A 20510-nucleotide genomic window follows, 5' to 3' on the forward strand; every position below is an offset into this window, starting at 1 on the left:
TTTCACAGAATTCTTTAGTCAGACACCGGATCAATAAGTCCTCTATACCTTATGTTTTAAAGTTTTCTTTGTTTATTATATCATCCGTGTTTCATATCTAAATGATAAACGAAAAAGAGTAATTTGGAAAATGCTTGAGTGCAATCTACTTTCAATCGTTATTATTCTTAATGTTTTCCTCTCAAGTAGTTTAAACAGTGAATTCTTAATTGCTCCTGTTTCCTAGTTTATTCATTTTGATTATTTAGTAAAAAATACTTAACTGCTCTTTATTAATAATCATTCAAGTTCCCTCTTTCGAATGTGTTGAAGGATTCGTAACTAGACTTCCCCCATTTTGAGTACATTCCATCTATTTTAAGTCTTTTTTTGTTCCCTATTTAATCATCTTGCCCTGTGAAACTATCCTTTGTTAAGAAACCAAATCCAGTTAAGCCATTTTCTTTGACTCCATTAGCCCAATGGCCTAAATTACTCAGTCCTACCCATATGCTATTGAATTTCACCACCTAAACACAATCAAAAACCCTAAATTTTCATAACTAGCCTAATATCTTTCAAAACAAAGCTAAAACTTAAAGAGAGAGCCCTCTTTGGGTACAGATTGGCCAGATTCTATACCTAAAAGTTGGTTTATGGTTACCTTGGACCCCTTTCCTCTTCCCAACAACTTCAAGGAAAATCTGAGTGATAACATAGTGGCGACTCCACTGGGGACAAATAATTTGTTTGTTACTATTGTTTACTTTATAAACTATAGACGGAGCTTGAAGTTAGCCAGGTAGCCTTTGAACTACTCTTGCTTTGCAATTGCATAAGTAAATGAATGCTGCTTCAGTCTATCTCCGGTCTAGTTTATGGATTGAACATCTGGTTTCAAACACTTGATCAGTTCCTCTTGTCAAATAAGTCTTTGAGAAAGTTCAAATCCCATATCTAAAGCCTCTTAAAGAAACTGTTGAAGTTGTATTGTCAAACCCATTTAGAGAAAAACAAAAAATATACCTAGAAACCTGACTTCAGAAAGGACTCATTACACCAGGGCTAATCCTGATCCAAATCCACCACCTGTGTTTGAAAATCCTAATCTGATCCCCAGAATTCTTAGGAGACAGGAAAGCCAAGAAATTTCTACTAGTTCTCAGCCTCTATACAGATCAAGATCCTGTCCTGTAAAGTGGATCTACCTTGAGGATGAACCCTTTGATGAGCAATTTGAGACCTCTTTATTTGTAACCTTTTCTGAGACTGAGTTGGTCCGCTTGGTTCATGACCTAGTATTTATTGAAGATTTACAACTTGAAGTTGTCACTTCACATCTTGATAGACATTTTCAGAACTCCATACAATCTGAGCTTACCTCTAAAGGAACACCAAACCTTTCTGTGATCACTACAACCTCTCCAAGTTCATCAACATTTCCTCAGACATCTCAACCTCAAACCACCCCTTCCACCCCTCCATCCACCACTCCAAGACCAACCCCAGTTGTTGTTTCATCACTATCTACTGTAATGGCAAACAGATATACTCCCTTGGTATTACCAGCCAATCCAGGGGCTATGCCCCAAGACTATCAAAGTAAAATCACTCCTTTCGATGGCTCTGGTACTTACACTGCACAATAACATACCAAAAAAAATGACTGATTACTTTGAAATATATGAAATAGATGCAAATGATGTAAGAATGAGAATATTTGTTCAAAGTCTAACTAGAGAAGTTAGAACCTGGTTTAGAGCCCTTCCTGCAAACAGTATCAATGACCTAGAAGCTCTTTATAGAACATTCTTAAATATATGGGAAAAGAAGAAAGATCCTCTCCAAATCTTATCAAAATATGAAAACCTGAAAAGAGGAACACAAGAAATTGTGCAAGATTACTGCACTAGGTTCAATAATGTTTACAATGCTATCCCTCAAAACCTCAGACCTCCTCCAGACTTAGCATTAATCAAATTCTCTGATAGATTTGATTTTGATATGGCATACGAGCTTAGGGAAAGAGCTCCTTGGACTTTAGAAGATATGCAAAGTATAGCTGTCAGTGTTGAAGCCAACCTGATATCCAAATGAGCTAAAGCCAGAAGTGAAAGGAGGATACCATTGAAAGAAGAACCCTCAGCCTTTGAACAGAAACTGGATGCTATTATTAAAGGAATGGATAGGCTAGGAGATAGAGTAGAAACAATTGAAAGGAAATCCCCTTGGGATGGTCAACCAAGCAATACTGGGAGAAATCCAAATTTCAGGAAGAATCAAAATCAGAACACTAGAAAGACTGGTCCTAATCAAAACATTAGGCCCCCATTCTAGGAAAATTATGCTGAAGCCTCAAATTCTGATGAACCATCAGAAGATACTCAAATAAACTTGATGGGACTCAACAATGAACAACAAGTTTTCTTGACCCAAGAGGATCAAGAAGCTCACATTCTTAAACAATTCCAATCTCAGTCGGGTGAATCATTTGACTTCAGGGAGGGATATGATACAACCATTTATGAAGTCCACAAGCAATATAATCTGAGGAGCAGAAGAATTGATGTCCCTAAAACCAACAAACAGAAAGCTACAAAATAGCCTAACAAAGGTAAGACCAATACCACCCCTGTACATATTCTTTCTAGATTAGATCCTAATCCTGCTAATCCAATTATTGAAGATGTATCCAATAATAAACCTAGTAATAGACAACTCTCCACTTCTCTTCCTTCCAAAGGAAACGTGGAAGAACCTCCAGAAGTTGATTTGGAAACAACTTCAGCCCATAACCCCACTCCTGAAAAGGAGAAAAACATAGAGAATACAGAAGATAAAGAGAATCCAACTATCCGAAATACAAGAACTCAGACTGAAAAACCTTTTAATCTGGAGACTGAAGTAGGAAAATTAAAAATAGTTGTTCCATTGTCTGAATTAGCTAAACATGATGTCTACCGAAGCCAAATCAATAGATCACTCAAAATCTCTATAAATGAAGACTCAGTAAATGTTTTTGACAACCAACCTGAATTAATATTTGGCCCTAAAGTGAATAGAAAACCAGTAGATAGAGGAATTCCTCATTTCTATGCAAGTTTAAACATACATGATAAAATACTTCATAATGCCATGTTTGATTCTGGGGCATCTCATAACCTAATGCCTAAGTCTGTAATGGAAAAATTAGACCTAGACATCACCAGGCCATACAAAGACCTCTTTTCTTTTGATTCGAGTCAGGTGAGATGTTTAGGATTAATCAAAGACTTGTGTGTTTCACTAATTCAATATCCTGCCAAAACAATCTTAATGGACATAATAGTAGCAGATATTCCACCAAAGTATGGCATGTTATTATCCAGATTTTGGGGTGCAAAGCTTCAAGGATATCTTCAGTTAAATATGTCATATGCTACTATTTCAGTTTTTAACTAACCTAAGAAACTATACAAAGAAATTTTAATGAAATATGTAGTAAGTAGTTAGGAGAAACCCCAAAATTTCCCTATCTACTCAGCACACTCTGATATGGATTCTTTCATTCTTTACAATGTTGAAAGTGATCCCTCAAATGAATTAGAAGTTTTAGCAGCAGAACCAAAAGAAATTACAAATGGAAAGTCTAGTGTTCAAATCCAGGAAATCTCTGAGAACAATCAAACATTAGATAACCAAGAGAAACCAGAAGGAAGTAAAAAACAAAATCTCATTGTTAAACAGATCTATGAGACTCCTGATACCAATTATGAACATGAAATTCTTTGGCACTTAGAATTTGATGGTTCAATTAACAAATTAGGAGCAAGGGCAGGAGTTTGGGTGTACAACCTTGAAAATGATCATGCTAAAGGCCATGCCTATAGATTAAACTTTAGGTGCACCAATAATATGGCAGAATATGAAGCTCTGTTGCTAGGTCTTAAACTTGTCAAAAGATTAGGGGCAATTAGAGTATCTATCATAGGAGATTCTGATTTAATAATTCAACATATCAAAGGGAAGTATCTAACAAATGATCCTAGATTTAGATATTACAGAGGAATAGTTATAGAGATTCTCAATACATTTATGGAAACTCAGCTTGCTAAAATCCCAAGAAAACATAACTTGCAAGCTCATAGTCTGGAAATGTTTGCCAGCACCTGCAAATTACCATTCGAACCTAATCATCAGTTCACAGCTAAGATTAGACACAGACTAGCCATACCTGACAATCTAAAGAACTGGAAAGTGTTTGATAGTGATAAGCAGATTAATAATTTCTTCACTTTAGATGAAGAATTTTCTAGCAGTAACATAGGTGTAGATACAGTTATTGAGTTTGATCAAACAAATGAAATAGAAACAAACATTTCAGTAGAAAGTGCAATTCAAATGCTTCATCCAACAAATTTTACCAACAAAGAAATACAAGACCTTAAACAAATGGATATTGATGAGATTATTGAAGAAGAATCTGAAGTCATTAATTTAAAAGACAATCATTTGCCCAAAGGATTAACTCCTTTGGAAGATCTATTTGATTCTAATGATATTCCAAAGAAACTTAAGATGGAACCATTAAAAGCAGATATTGAGGAATATAACTTGGGGACTGAAGAAAATCCGAAAATGGTGAAGTTATCCAAATCTTTGCCCCCTGACCAAAAACTAAAATATGTTGAACTAATGAGAGAATTCCAGGATGTCTTTGCCTGGAGCTATGAAGACTTGAAATCATATGACACCTCTATAATTTAACATACAATACCTCTGAAAGAAAATAAAAAACCATTCAAACAAAATCTCAAAAGAATTAACCCTATACTGCTGCCCTTAATTGAAAAAGAAATCAAACGTATGTATGAAGTAGGGATAATTGCTCCTATTAGGTTTTCAGAGTGGGTGTCTAATTTAGTACCTACTAGGAAGAAAACTGGAGAAATCAGATTATGTGTTGATTTAAGAAATGTAAATAAGGTTTCTTTGAAGGATAATTACCCTTTACCCAAGATGGATCATATTTTACAAAGGGTAGTAGGTGCTTCTAGGATTTCACTTTTAGATGGGTTCTCAGGGTATAACTAGATTCTGGTTCATCCTGATGACCAGGAAAAAATTGCTTTTACAACACCATGGGGCATATTCAAGTACGTCAAAATGCCATTTGGACTTAAAAATGTAGGAGCAACCTTCCAAAGAGCAATGGACATAGCATTTGCAAAAGAAATTCATGATTTTTTGGTTATATATCTAGATGACTTAACTATTTTTTCTAAATCAGATCAACAGCATTTGGATCATCTCAGACAAGTATTCCTAAAATTTAGAAAATATGGTATTTCTTTGAATCCAAAAAAGTCCTTGTTTGGTCTAGAGGAAGCCAAACTCTTGGGCCATATCATTTCCAAAGATGGCAATAGAATTAATCTTGCAAGAATAGAAGCCATTCTGCAGATACCCCACCCTAAAAATGTCAAAGAACTTCAAGATTTCCTAGGAATTTTGTTTTGAGAAGATTCATATCTAACTTAGCTAAATTAATTAGATTGCTTAATGGTATGTTAAAAAAAGATTCAAGTATTAACTGGATAGTAGAAGCCAAACAAGCATTTGAAGAAATTAAAATGGCTTTGACCAGAACACCAGTCCTTACAAGTCCAAAGTTTGATAGAGACTTCATAATATTTTCATTTGCATTAGAACACACCATAGCAGCTGTTTTATTATAAAAGGATGATCAAGGATGTGAGAAACCCATAGCCTTTTTTAGTAAAGCACTTAGGGATGCACCATTAAAATACAAAATCATGGAGAAACAAGCTTTTGCACTTATAAAAGCTATTAAAGACTTTAGAGTTTACATATTGTACTCCCATGTGATAGCCTATGTACCAAATGCTATTGTCAAAGACATCTTAACCCAGGATGGAATTGAGGACCAAAGAGGTAAATGGATTGCTACTATGTTAGAGTATGATATTGAAATAAGACCTATAAAGCATATAAAAGGATAGGGATTGGCCAAGCTCATGACTAAAACAAATTGTCAAGCTTTGGACATTAATAAACTGGATAACGAACAGGAGATGGCGACTCCACAAATCAGTCAGGCCTTCTTAGATTCACCTTGGTATGCTGATGTAATTTATGTACTATTAAACCTGCAGGCTCCTCCAGGGTTATCCAAAACAAAGAAAAGGTTTTTGAAGATGAAAGCTTCAAAGTTTTGTATTTTAGATAATGATATTTTTTGGAAAAATCATGAAGGTATTCTATTGAATTGTTTATTAAAAGAAGAAGCTAACAAGGCTCTCCAAGAATGTCATGCAAGAGATTGTGGTGGACACCTTTATTGGAAATCAACTGCAGACAAGATCCTAAGGGATGGATTTTATTAGCCAACCTTGTTCATTGACGTAAATAAATTTGTCACTGCTTGCCATAAATGTCAAATTTTTGAAGGCAAGAGAAAACTATTACCTTTACCCCTGAGACAAATTTCCACTGAAAAACCCTTCCAACAATCGGGCCTGGACTTCATTGGAGAAATCCATCCTCCCTCTTCTGGCCAACACAAATGGATTCTTACTGCCACAGACTATTTCACCAAATGGATAGAAGCCATTCCTTCTAGACAAGCCAATGACACAGTGATTATAGGATTCCTAGAAACCAATATATTGTCTAGATTTGGCTATCCTCATAAAATCATAACTGACAATGCTGCTGCCTTCAAATCCAAGAAGATGATAAGTTTCTATAACAAGTACCATATCACCTTAGGCCATTCCACAGCCTATTACCCTTAAGTTAATGGTCTGGCCGAGTCTTCCAATAAAAGCCTCATTAATATTATTAAAAAATTATTCGAGGAGAACAAGAAAAATTGGCACAAGAAACTTACAAATGCATTATGGGCAGACATACTCACCACTAAAAAATCTATTGGAACTAGTCCTTATGAGGTAGTCTATGGCATGGAGGCTGTATTTCCTCCATCTTTAGGAGTTCCTGTAATGAAATTACTTCAAGAAGCTCAGGTGGAACCTAATGATATTCAAAGGAGGATAAACCAGACCATCAATCTACAGCAGACCAGAGAGGAAGTATATTAAAGATAACAAATGTTGCAGGAGAAGCTTAAGAAGATATTTAATAAAAGAACCAAGGAAGAAGATTTCTACCTCGAAGACAAAGTGTTAAGATGGGATTCCAGGAGAGAGGATAAGGGAAAACATGAGAAGTTTGACTTCCTATGGAAAGGACTTTATATTATCTACGCCTTACAAGGAAACAATACATATTATCTGAAAAACTTGGATGGCACAGAAACAGAAGAAGGGCCAATTAATGGTCAGATGTTGAAACATTACTTTGATCCTACTTATTAAAGTATCCTGATTTTAAACATGTACATACTATATCCTTTGTAATGTCACAGTTTTGGTTGGATAGTAACTTGCTGGAGTTGAAGTCCGAAGAGAAGGCCCTAAGCTTCAAAAAGTGTCACTGTCATACATACGATAAAGAAACAAGCAGAAGAAGATTCCATAGTTCAGTCAAAATCTTTGGAGGCCATCTGACCTACTGTTCTTGACTTTCCACCAGGAAAAGCCATCCCCAAGTGGAGCTAGTGTTATGCTCCTATACCAATAGGTGTCATATTTCATGATTGACTTGATGAGTTATGAATATGTTCATACCTTTCCTTGTTTCAAAGGTTTTCCATATTGTCAAAAAATTAAAAAAATTAAAATATGTAAAGAGGGTATACCCTAAAAGAAAAATCAAAGGGTGAAAAGAAGTAAAATGGTTAAAAAAATTAAAGAAAATGAACCCCACCAAAAGAAAGACCAAGGAAAGTGTGCAAGTCTAAATGCCACTACTTTTTACTCTTATGTAACAAACAAATTGTGTGCAACTTGTAACTTATGCCACAATTGATGAACAGTAAAACAACTTAAGCTTAACTAGTTCATATTTTCAATTTCATGTTTTAGAGATAGAGAATAAAATCTGACCAAACTGTTTAATCTTGGCAGATAAGTAGATAGGTAGAGTGAATAAAAGGAGCTCAACAGTTTAATCTAAGCCCTTGGATGTAATAAGGTTAGACTTAGATAGATTTCTACATGTAAAAGAAAAGAAAGTGTGATAAAGGCTTTCCAGTTTAAGTGCACCCTAATAAAGAAGAAAAAATGTTAGGTTAAAGTAGGTAGGGTAGGTAGATGATGTTGCAGAATTACATGTGATGGATAATAACTCTAAATGTGTTAATTTTCACTTTCATCACAAGTGCAAGACAGACATTACACTTGATGCATTTCAAGCAAGACAAGGTCAAATAATTAACTCCCCTTCTCATTTTTCCCTAAAAATTTCACTAATCCCCCCTAAGTATTAAGACATTTGAAAATTGGAGGGGCTAAGAGCATTTCTCTCACTTTTGGAGGGACCGGACCCTCGGCCCAATAATTTAAAAAGCCTAAGTACTTAAAATCATCATTCATTCACTCTCATAAGTCTTTTCCTAAGTAAAATCCTATTTTACTTACGAAAAATACACAATATCACATAAAAACCCCTTTTTTCCACTTAAGCCTAAGTTAAATACCCATTCTAATGTTTTACTTAACGCTTTTTACATTTCATGTCATATTAACTATTAACCTATTTAATCTATAACTCCCGCATCTTTTCACCCTTTCCCGTAATATTTAAATATATAAAAATCCCCAAATTTTATATATTTCGCCCCTTTGGTTAATTATAATCAAAAATACGTTTAAATAGGATTAACTAGTTAATTCGTAACTAGTTAACAGCCTAATCCCCCCGTTGCATTAATTGAGATTAATTAACACTCACGGTTAATTAAGCACCCTCCCCAACCAATCATATCACTCCTGATACAATTAAACAATTCTTAATTGGGTTGGGCCCGCTCACATTAAACCCCGCCGCTTCGCGCCTCCCGTTAGCCATTCGATCGCACCCCCATCATCCAACAACCATTAACGATATCACACGCCACTTTGTGACCGCATGTTAGTGTGCGATCACAAAGTGGTTTTCGCAAAGTACCCCACCACATGTCGCAAAACCTGTGGAATCACTGGCTCCCCACCAAATACCGCCCGTCTCCAAAAGCAGTGCGATAACATACCACTTACCGCCCTCCGCATACGAAAAAGAATCCTTTCCCGCTTACATCATCTGACCGAATAATAGAAACTCATGCCAACTTTGACTTTGTGAATAAAACCAACAAAGTGTCGTTTTCATTATTCTGTACGGCAACCCGTGCTCCCATGCAAAGGATGTCTAAGTCAACTGTCCAAGCTTTCCAACCACCACCTTGCTAAGAAAATTATAGCCGACGCAGCCCGGAACTTGTTAGCCACCGTCAGCACCTATCATTACACTGTTTATTCCCCAAAGACAGGTATTTATCCAATTTCTACCGAAACCCTGCAAGTTTTGGTTTTACATTATAAAATCCACAGAGAAAGGCAAAATTCATTGCAAATTCAGTCTTTGTTTTGCCAATATAAGTTCCCAGACCGGTTAATTTGCCCATTTTTCACCAAAAACCCAAATTCCTTTCTGAATCCACAAGAACCAGAAATGGAAAGCCCTGTGGCTTTGTCTGTTGCACCCATGAATGCCCCTCATAAAGATTTAGACTATCTACCTCTTGTGGATAAAGACTTTCAAATAAAAGACTTATCCACTGATAAAAATCACCTTAAAGTCTTTTGTCAAGCCAGAGACCACTACCTAAATGGCTCAGATATCCTGGGACTGTGGGAATCTAACCTTCCCAGGTATTTTCTCCCCTCAGTCCATGTTTTCCCTGATCTAATTCATCAATGCCAGGCAAACTATGACCCTAACCTCAGAGCTGTTATGTCCCCAAGTCAAACAGTCCTCTTCCCCATAACAGCTGCATCCATTAATGAAATGTTGCAATTTTCCCCTGGTCAAGCTCTCACTCCCCTATCTATAGGATATTTACTTGAGAAATCCACTCAATTGTCTCAGTCAGAACTGAACCGTATCTGTCAGATTTTCATGTTTCCTAAACATCAGCCTAAAGGCCCACCTCCTTATTTGCAAACTTTCTTCACAGACATGGGAAGACTCATTGTTGATATGATATTCTTAATCATGGGATTCAACTCTAGTGAGTATGTTGATGACATAACCTTAGTATTGTTGTCAATTTTTACACCTGGACAGCCTCCTGCTGTCAAGTATGATTATGCATCCTATATTGCCAATAAGATTCATGACCAATTCCTGAGACTGGACAATGAAGGGGTCTTCAAATACAACACTTTCATTTATTATCTTATGTTGTATTATTAGTCAGAGAACTTCTCTTTCCCTGTCAAGAAACTTTACACAAAAGGCAATCCAACGTTTGTCATCTTTTGGAGTCCCATCTTCCATGCATCCTATGAATCCCCTTACTGATACAATCAGTGCATTGATCAATTTGTTCATCCAACAACCACCTTATTGATAGGAGTTTCCCCTCCTAAGATTAGTGGTGACATCAAAAGAATCCTACAGCTCTCCAAGCAATACAGAATAGGTGATTGGTAGCTATACAAGAACCATATAGAAATTAGGATATATGGATGTGAGCTATGTCCTTTGAAATTACCAAAATACGTTCCAATGAGACTGTTTTCATTGGAATATTTCAGACAAATGATACATACAGACATGGTTCATTTTTGCAAAGCCAAAAAGAAAGCTCAACTCAAAATAAAAAATCAGTGAGGCCCTTTTGTCTACAATGATAGGGAAGCATGGGGAGAAGCATAGATAATTCTAGAAGATCATCTTAAGTTGCACAAAAGTTTTGGTTGGGGGCCATATGACCCTAATAGTTTCATCTGTGATAGGAGAATGAAAAACAGGTTGTCACCATACATTCACCATAGGATTCCAGAGATTGAACAATTTGCAAATATGGATGAATGGAGGGAAGGGACCCTAGTAGAACATGATAGTGAACAGGTCAATATTGAGAATGTTGTGAGAGATATTGAGAAAATGCTTGACTTGGATTCTTTTGGGCAGGTACCATTTGATTTATCTCAAAGATCAGGAATTGGTGCCTCCATTACTGGAACCTCTCAGCAACCTTCACAGGAAACCAGCACACTAGCCACAGGAACATCAAAGGGCAAGGAATTAGAGACCAACATTCAAACCATAGAACAGTCTACAATGTCTAAGCAGCCTTAAACTTCCAAAGAACAGGCCCAAATTCATACTCCTCCCACTTAGGGCAATGTGGTAGAGCCTCTAGATTTGCAAACACCTCTTAATGAGGAAAGAAACAAAAAGAGAGACAGGGAAACAACTACCCCTGCCAATGAACCTTCAGGACAGCCTGGAACAAAAAGAAAAAGACTAAATCCCCTTTCAGAGGAGGAATTTGCTGAAGAAACTATGGATAGTTAGAGGGAGGAAAGATTAGGGAGCCAACAAACTTTTCCAGTAGGAGGAACATCCACTAGCTCACAGAGACAGGAGCTAGAAAGATAGCAAACTGCATAGATATCTTCTTTCAGGCCACCAGGGAAAAATGCCTCAGATATTAGGAAAACATTTACAGAAATAAAGGCCAGGAATGATCCATTGAGGCTTCAGGTTTATAACCAATATTTGAAAATGGCTCCCACAAATCAACAGAAATTGATGTCATCTTATGACATCAAAGAAGGCAACATGATAATGAGCTATTTCAAGCCAAAAGTGCAACAGCCTAAATCAGTAGCAGATTATCTCAGAACAAATTTGAAGTCATGGCAAAGGATATTCGTCCTTTGGATCAGATTGATTTGCATAAACAAACTGGAGAAATGATTTATTTTACCTTGACTGGTAAGGCAATGATGACCCAAAGGTTGCAAAATTCCTTGGATAACACAACTGCCCAACTACACTTGGAGAAGGCTTCCTCCCAGGCCAAAGATAACAGAATAAAGTCTTTGGAAGAAATAATTATTGGATTGGATCATGATCCCAAGGATATAAAGGCTACATAAGCCTTGATCAAAAAGAAGGATGAAGATATTGTTTCCCTAAGGAAACAACTAACGCTACCATCTTCAAGGCATCCACAGACTGCTGAGATTATAAAGCAAAAATCTGAAGAAGAGCTAATGGATTTTCTCTTAAAACTTAATGAATGACTGAATGAGAGTGAGCAAGAACTTGAAAAATCATTAAAGGACAAGAAGGGAGAGTCGACCTCTCAGCCTCCCGATGTGATACCAGTAGTCTCAACAGCAGTCCCTTCAACTCTTGGAGTAGCACTAGCACCAAATATTCCAGCAACCATAACAGAGATGATCACAGGTACAACAATAGCAGGAACAGCAAGAGCAACAGGAATAGCACAGGGCAGCATTGCTAATTTGAGCACAGAGGAGCTAATAAAATCAATGGAAGAAATGAAAATACAACTTTCAGAGCTAAATAAGGTAAACGAGCAATATGCCAACTTAGAGAAAAGGTATGATCTCTCAAAAATAAATGTGGCAAAAAAGACAAGAGAGATTAAAGGATTGGAAAAGAAAGTGAAATTATTAGAAAAGGATCTTACTTTTGACAAACCTCTGACAGAAATCAAGAAAATCCTTTGGGCCAACATCACTCAATCAATAAATGATGCTTGGCTATCAATTCAAATAATTTTTGAGCAAATTGATTTACTGAATCTAGCTCAAGAAGAAGTTCAAAAGACAAGAGCAGAGTTAGGAAATATGCCTAAGGAAAGTAGCAAGCTCATATAGTTTTTGAATACTAGGAATAAGTACTAGCTTGAAGAGCTAGGCATTCAAGATAGAACAGGGACAATTTTGGAAATCAAAAGGGTTTTTACTAAAAGAACTCTGATGCAAAACTTAGAAAGAAGGTGCCATGACATGCAGGAAGAAATTAATGCTTTCATGAAAAGATTTGATATTTTACAGAGTAAAGGGTTGCCAAGTCCTTTAGTTATTCATGATAAACTAATGAGTCATAAAGACTATGTGGAGAAATTGAATAAGTATGCAAGCAACCAAGTAGGTCCATCAAGAAGTGCATCAACAACAAAATCATTGCCTACAGGCAGAGTTCTCTATGACAGTCTAGAGAACTTGTTTTATGTCGAGCATGACATAAAACACTTGTTTCCAATTCAGCCTACCTTTTTCAGGTACACGGAAACTGATGAGACCCTAAGAAAACTTCAGAAAACCGGAATGCTAGAAGCACAGTGGTGGGAAGACATTAGAAATTTTGTGAAATTATCCTTGGTAAAATGTAAATTTTGGTTATCTACTGGAGTAAGTAATGGTAAAGAGGATAAACAGAGATCAAACAGGTCAAATTGTATCAGAATAGGTAAAGAGTATCAGTGAAAACAGGGCAGCTAGCACAGAGATAGTAGAAAGCCAAATCATAGGGCCTGCCTCCAGCACACTCACAAGAAATAGGAACATCACAACGTCAGTTTACCTTTTCTCCTATCTTCGAGACCATTTGTCTCTATTTTCTTGTAACTTATTCCTAGTCATCCTAGAATATATCTCACTCTGTTATGAGATATTTTTTATAAAATTTTTGTATAAATACTCCCTAAATTGGAGTATTGAGGGTGGATTCTTAGATATTGTTATAATACTGATTATTTTGGAATAAAGCGCTGCTGGACAAAATTTTGTATGGCTAGCTGGATAAAGAATTGATGCAAAGGACTTTTCACAAAATTCTTGAGTCAGACACTGGATCAATAAGTCCTCTATACCTTATGTTTTAAAGTTTTCCTTGTTTATTATATCATCTGTGTTTCATATCTGAATGATAAACGAAAAAGAGTAATTTGGAAAATGCTTGAGTTCAATCTGCTTTCAATCGTTATTATTCTTAATGTTTTTCTCTAAACTAGTTTAAACACTTAATTCTTAATTGCTCCTGTTTCCTAGTTTATTCATTTTGATTATTTAGTAAAGAATACTTAACTGCTCTTTATTAATAATCATTCAAGTTCCCTCTTTCGAATGTGTTGAAGGATTCGTAACTGCCCTTCACCCATTTTGAGTACATTCCATCTATTTTAAGTCTTTTTTTATTCCCTATTTGATCATCTTGCCCTGTGAAACCATCCCTTGTTAAGAAACCAAATCTAGTTAAGCCATTTTCTTTGACTCCATTATCCAAATGGCCTAAACTACTCAGTCCTACCCCTCTTCTATTGAATTTCACCACCCAAACACAATCAAAACCCCTAAATTTTCATAACTAGCCTAATATCTTTCAAAACAAAGCTAAAACTTAAAGAGAGAGCCCTCTCTGGGTACAGATTGGCTAGATTCTGTACCTAAAAGTTGGTTTGTGGTTACCTCGGACCCCTTTCCTCTTCCCAACAACTTCAAGGAAAATCTGAGTGATAACAGTAATTACAAGAAAATCTCGTTGTAGCTGCTCATCCTTGATGAGCCTTGTTATTACAACAAGAATGTTGTAACTCACAAGGCTACCAACTTTAATTATCAACCCGGGGTTCGTGCAAACTTAAGAGGTATCAACATTATATATGAATCATACAATGTGTCCTTCCTTTGTTGTCATGATGTAATGGAGTGCGTGTAATGAAATCAAATCCTAAACTAATTGCAGAAAATGAAATGCTCGAAATGGAAACCTTAACTTGTTGCAAGAAAGAAAATACAAGGAAAGAAACCTATTCTAATTGCATAAAGTAAAGATCATGAAATAAATTTCAAAAATTACATTTCAAAGAGTTTAGATCCATTAACAGATTTCATTGGATGTGGAAATCATCATTGTATTATCCATTTCATAAATTTGTCCATTAGCCCAAATCGCTGAAATGTTTTGCATCAGCAAAGAGGCAAGTCCTAAGTGGTATTTAATCTTCCCTAATCATTTATTTAGAGCCTATGGGTCTTGATTCAACCCTAAGGGAAGATAACCAATCTTCTTGAGTGAATATGGGAAAGTATATACATGTTGGAAGGTTGTTACAAGGGATCGTGTAGTTACAACAGGAAATTAGAGATTTACTATATGAAACTATAATTCACCGAATGGCCAAGAAAATTAAATCCAAATTGGTTGGGAAAAATTATTTTATTGGATAGGATGCCTTTGGTCTCCATTCCAAGTGGAATCACTCAAAAAAACTTTTTTTAACGTATGCTAAAAAATAGCAGAAAATTACTAGTCTAAAATCTATAAATTTGAGAACTAGTGAGCTAGAAAATCTATCAAATGCCTAACTAATCAAGTGAAAATGAAATGGGGTAATTTTTTTATTAAATATAATGTTTTTTTGATCTAATTCAATTTGAATCAACTTGACTGAAGCTCATTAGAATGCTCTAACAAATACAAGAAATTTATTGTTATTCGCCACAAGTGACTTCCAAAAATCTAGATTTGGGAATAAGCAAACTAATCCAAGTAGCTCAATGATTACTATGACCTTCCAAGGTTGTTCCAATAATGAAATGATGCTTTTAATCATAGAAAATAACTTACTTCAACCATTTAACCCAATCCTACAACAAGAAATCATTAATGCTAAATGCAGAAATAGGAAAAAAACAAGAACAAGAGATGCATGTGAATAAGAAATGAAAAAAGGAAAAGTAAATGATACAAAAGGGATCTAAGGCTCCTGGGATGGCCAAACCCAAGGAAAATCAGAGTCCTATGGAGGAAACCAAGATTTAGAAGCTTAACATGGCACCAATCTTCATTACTTCCATCAATATAGTTACGTCCCTGCAAAAAATGAAAGTGGAGCTGCAAAAATACGAATTCTCTCCACAAAAAGACTAATAAATATTGACCTCTAGAAGAAAATCTGAGTTGGTACTTATACAAAATGATTAGGAATCATCCCCCATGAAAGGAGGAAACTTTTCCCACCAAAATCCCTTGATTAGTAGATCTGGTTCCCAATACAAGGAACCTGCATTAAATGGAAGGGAACACATTGGTAGATTTTCTCAATTATTGGACCTCCAGAATTTGTGCCATAATTCCATAATATTTTGTTGATTTATTATTTAATATTGATCCTCCTTTAGTAGATAGTAGGTCCCTAGATTATCTCCTCCTCCAAATCTCCATAATCTGCCAAATATTCACATAATATTCCACAAAAATAAATAATTATGCATAAACCTTCCTAATGAACATATTAAAGTTAAAAATACATTATCTAATGCAAAAACAGAGGTTTAATGGATTGAATGATGGTCATGTGGGCTTTAATTTATGACTAATTTGGAGGCCCATCATACCCCCCTGCTGAAAGTGTTGTTCATCCTTTGAGAAACTTAGTGACCTCATTGAGCATCATCCATGGCCCTGGTGGCCTCCCTTATTTGTACATTCCTTCCTTTCTCCCCCTTATGCAAGATGGGTTCTTTAAGATTCATGGCCTCTTACCTTTATATAACATCTTTTAGGCCTTGGAAAAAAGCTAGAAATAGATTAGAGACCTCTTGGAAATCCTCTTTCCATGACTGCAGTTTGAGTTCTATTTTGATGGTGAATGTATTCTTGCCTTTTGTTGCATTCTTCTTCTCTTTTGTGGCATAGATCATTGCCTAATGGCCTTGGAGTTCTCTTTTTTTATTAGGCCTCTCTTAGGTACTGCCATTTTGGTTTTTGGCACAATTTGTTTCTTTCTTCCTTCTTGTAGTAGCATTCTGTCTTCATGTAGTAGCCATTCCTTCTTTCTTATGGTCTTCTAAATATATGGGAATGATGAGAAACGATGTAGAGGGTTTGGAGGATGATGCTAGGGATTAGAGGGAGTAGTGTAGGTTTGTGAAAATGAGAAGATGCATTGTGTGTGTTTTTTTCAAGGAATTTTCTTGAAAATATTATTTTTTTTGTTATGAAATGGGATGGATGAATGATGGATAGATAGTGGATATGAAGTGGATGTAGGGCTCGGATTGTTGTGGTGACTTGGCCTTTGCACAAATTTCCTCTTTTAACTATTGTCCCCATTCCTAGAAATCATCATCGTTCCTAATCTAGTTTTATTGCATTGGATGAGTGAAGGAGTTAGTTGTATTAACTAGTTGAAGGTGGCTGAGACTTCTTTTTATCACCTAGATTTGCCTCAGGTTGAAGAAGGCAAGCTTCCAGGGTAACCACAAACCACGCTTAACCTGGTAGCTAGCCCTACTAGGAAGGGAGAGGGCTCTCTCCTGATGAATCTCGGTCGAGATGACTAGATTAGGTAAAGATTTTAGGCTAGATATAATAGCTCGAAAGGTTTTGCTGGATCAGATGGAGCTGGGCAATTTAGGCCTGGGAAATTAGGTCAGAATGCAGGATGTTCTATGGGGCAAGGTAGGTATAGGCTTTAGCACTTGAAATTGAGTGAGGTGAGATGTCTAAGACTGGTGAGGAGCTGAGGTGGGCATGTAATGATCATGTATCCTTCTCAAACAGTAGAAAACATAGAATACTGAATGATTTCCCAAGGTAGAGCACTGCAAACAATGAATTCTACCTATTTATCTTGATATCATTTAGTTAGAAGCAGTGAAATAGATGATGACATACATAAACATGTAAACAACTGATAACAAAAGAAGAAACTATGAAAATGCACCATACCACAGGTATCCCATAAAAATAGCTGCGACTCCTATTAATTTCCTTGCCAAACTACTTACAATGATGTACAATATTGTTCAGAGCATCCAAGTGAATCCAACCCTTGCAAATGAGAAAGAAAATACATAATATAGATATCAAAACCACTCATCCTAACCATCAAGGGTCGAATCAATGAGAAGAGGGGCTATTTCAACCATTTCCCAACTAAGAACTGGAATATAGGCAGTCAAACAACCTGCCTCTAAAAGAGTGGAAATAGATACATTTGCCTCAAAAACACCTCTAAATAATGAATCTACATTCTAACACTATTTTAAAATTACATTTACATGCCATGTCAAAATTACATCAGTGAAATCATCCATGAGGAGAGAGAAAACAAATTTACAGCCAAAACAGGCGAAATTTTGATTTTCTGGGCAAACTGGTCAAAAGCACAGCGCCACTTTCCACCTGCTTTTGGAGGCCTTTCCCTTAGCCAAATTGAGCCCATGATAGCTCCTTGGAAAGGTCTTCAAGTCTAGTTTCTAGAACAACTAGAATTTTTGAATTTGGAGGTCATTTTCTCCCTCAAAACTTGAATCTCCCAAGACTGCTTCTGTGTGTCCAAAAAGAGGCAGAGAGGTCATTTTTTGGTAATTTTTGGACCTTTTGGTGACCCAGATTTGCTCCAAAACTTCTAAAAAGTTCCAGAGTGCATGTCCTCATCATCCTGAATCCAAATATGCAAACCTTTTCTCCATTTGATGCTCCAGGAAGCAAATTGTCTGCGTTGTGAATTTCAAAATTTCAAAAAAGCAAAAAGTTCTCAAAATTTGCCCAAATTTGGCATGGAGCACCACCATCAAGTGCTTTGGTTTGCCAAAGAAGCTTCAGCCAATATTTTGAGTCTATCTTCCTCCCTTGTGTTTTTTTCTTTGTTGCCTAGCTCTGCCTGCTGAGGTGTCACTGCCTGTGTTTTCCTCCTCCTTATAGTCTTGGTCTTCTTGGTCCATGTTTGAAAGGTTTAGGTGTATTAAGGGAATGAGTGAAAGTGTTTTTAGGAATGAGGGGATGGGAGATGAGCTTATGGGCTAGAAAATGAATGAGGGAGTAGGAATCATAAAGTGAGAGGGAGGGCTTAACTTGTTTCAGAAATTTCCCTTTGGGAAGAGGGATAAAGTGATAAAGGGATAGGGAAAAAGTTTAGAGCTATAGTGATAGGTGATAGGAGGAACAATGGGGGTTTTAGGGTTTAGGCATAACCAAGGGAGATTTTTAGGGTTTCACACTTGCCATGGGGAATGATGCTAAAAAGTTTGAAATGCAAACCAAAAATGTAGTAAGGGATGTTAGCTTACTTGCATTGAAATGAAGAGAGGAAAATATTGAGGTTTCTTGAAGTTTTGAGGCCTTTTTGGCTCTCTTTCCAAAAGCATAGTGCCACTATCAAAAGCGTAACGCCACTGCCAAAAGCGCAGCGCCACCCTGCCAAAAGCGCAATGCCACTTTCAAGACAACTCTTGACTACCTTCGTAGTGTCCAAATTAGGTTTAGGATAGGTTGTTAGAAAGATTGTCGAGTCTACTTTCCAGAACATCATGAATTTTTCAATTTGGAGTTCATTTTTCCTGTCAAAAGCTCAATCTCCCAAGACTGGTCGAAATGTGCAGAATGAGGCTGCCAAAATGCATAGTGCTGTTGCAGTCAACTTTTGAAAGTCTTCCTTAACTCCAAATTGAGCTCATGATAGCTCATTGGAAAGATATGTGTGTCTACGTATCATTTGACTCATCAAGCAAGCCATTTTGTCATTCCATCTAGGAAAAAAATTGATTTTACCAAGGTCACTCCAGAGGTGCATCAACCCTCCTGAGGCAAATGATGTTTTCGACATTTCTCCCAAACCATGAAACCTATGTAAAACATGAAAGAGGTTTCTCTTCTTGGGTAAATGATGGACAAAAAGGTCTCTCACTTTTGTCAAATTCATCTTTTCTTGCTCAAAAACACAATTTGAATAAAACCATCCCTTATGTGTAGTGAATGGCTTGTTCCTTGGAATGACTTCTCAACAAATGATGGAGACCTTATGTTTGATGATATGAAATGGCCTCATACCTTCTGATATCCCTTATGCCTCCTCTACTTAGATATCTTTGATCCCATAGCCAACCCTAGCTCAGTGGGAGAGGAAATTAGGGTTTAGTGCTTGTTTCTCTTATGCTTTTGCAGGTGAATTGGTGCTCATGATGAATTGATTTTTGTAGTGGCAGGTGCTTGGAAACATCACAAGATGCTTAGGAGAAATTGAGAACCAATATTACATATGAAAAGATAAAATTACATCATAAATGAAGACAAAAACAAAATACTATGTTTTCACCTCAAAACAAGTTTTGAGGTGAGAACTACATTAGGAATTCAAAATGATAAATTATGGCTTTACCAATCATTATTGGCCTCCTCATTTCCTTGCTGATCATTATTGTCATGAAATTATTTGGTTTGACCATGGTGGGACCCTAAAACCTAATGAGACCAAACCCTAAGACCTAATGAAATAAACTATAGAGTGAACATGAACCATGACTAAAATATATGAAAGAGGACAACAAGTACATATCATGAAGGAAAAATTGAAGTAAACCCTACCATCAGTGAATCCATGACCTGATGGAATACAAACTCATCAGTATGGGACTCCTACTATGAAATGCAAAAGAGAAGATTTTGATCACTGATGGCAGTGTGAAACACTGACACTAACATTGGCTCCAATGGGGATGGTAGCTCCTTGGAGGTGCCAAGAACACCGTAGACCTAGTAGCCTTATCCATTGGGCATGGAGTCAAAAACACAAACTGAAATGCATGACTGAA

This window comes from Pinus tabuliformis, chromosome X (genome assembly GCF_031772625.1).
Source record: "Pinus tabuliformis cultivar Carrire ecotype Pingquan chromosome X, CPIR1, whole genome shotgun sequence".
NCBI lineage: Eukaryota > Viridiplantae > Streptophyta > Pinopsida > Pinales > Pinaceae > Pinus > Pinus tabuliformis.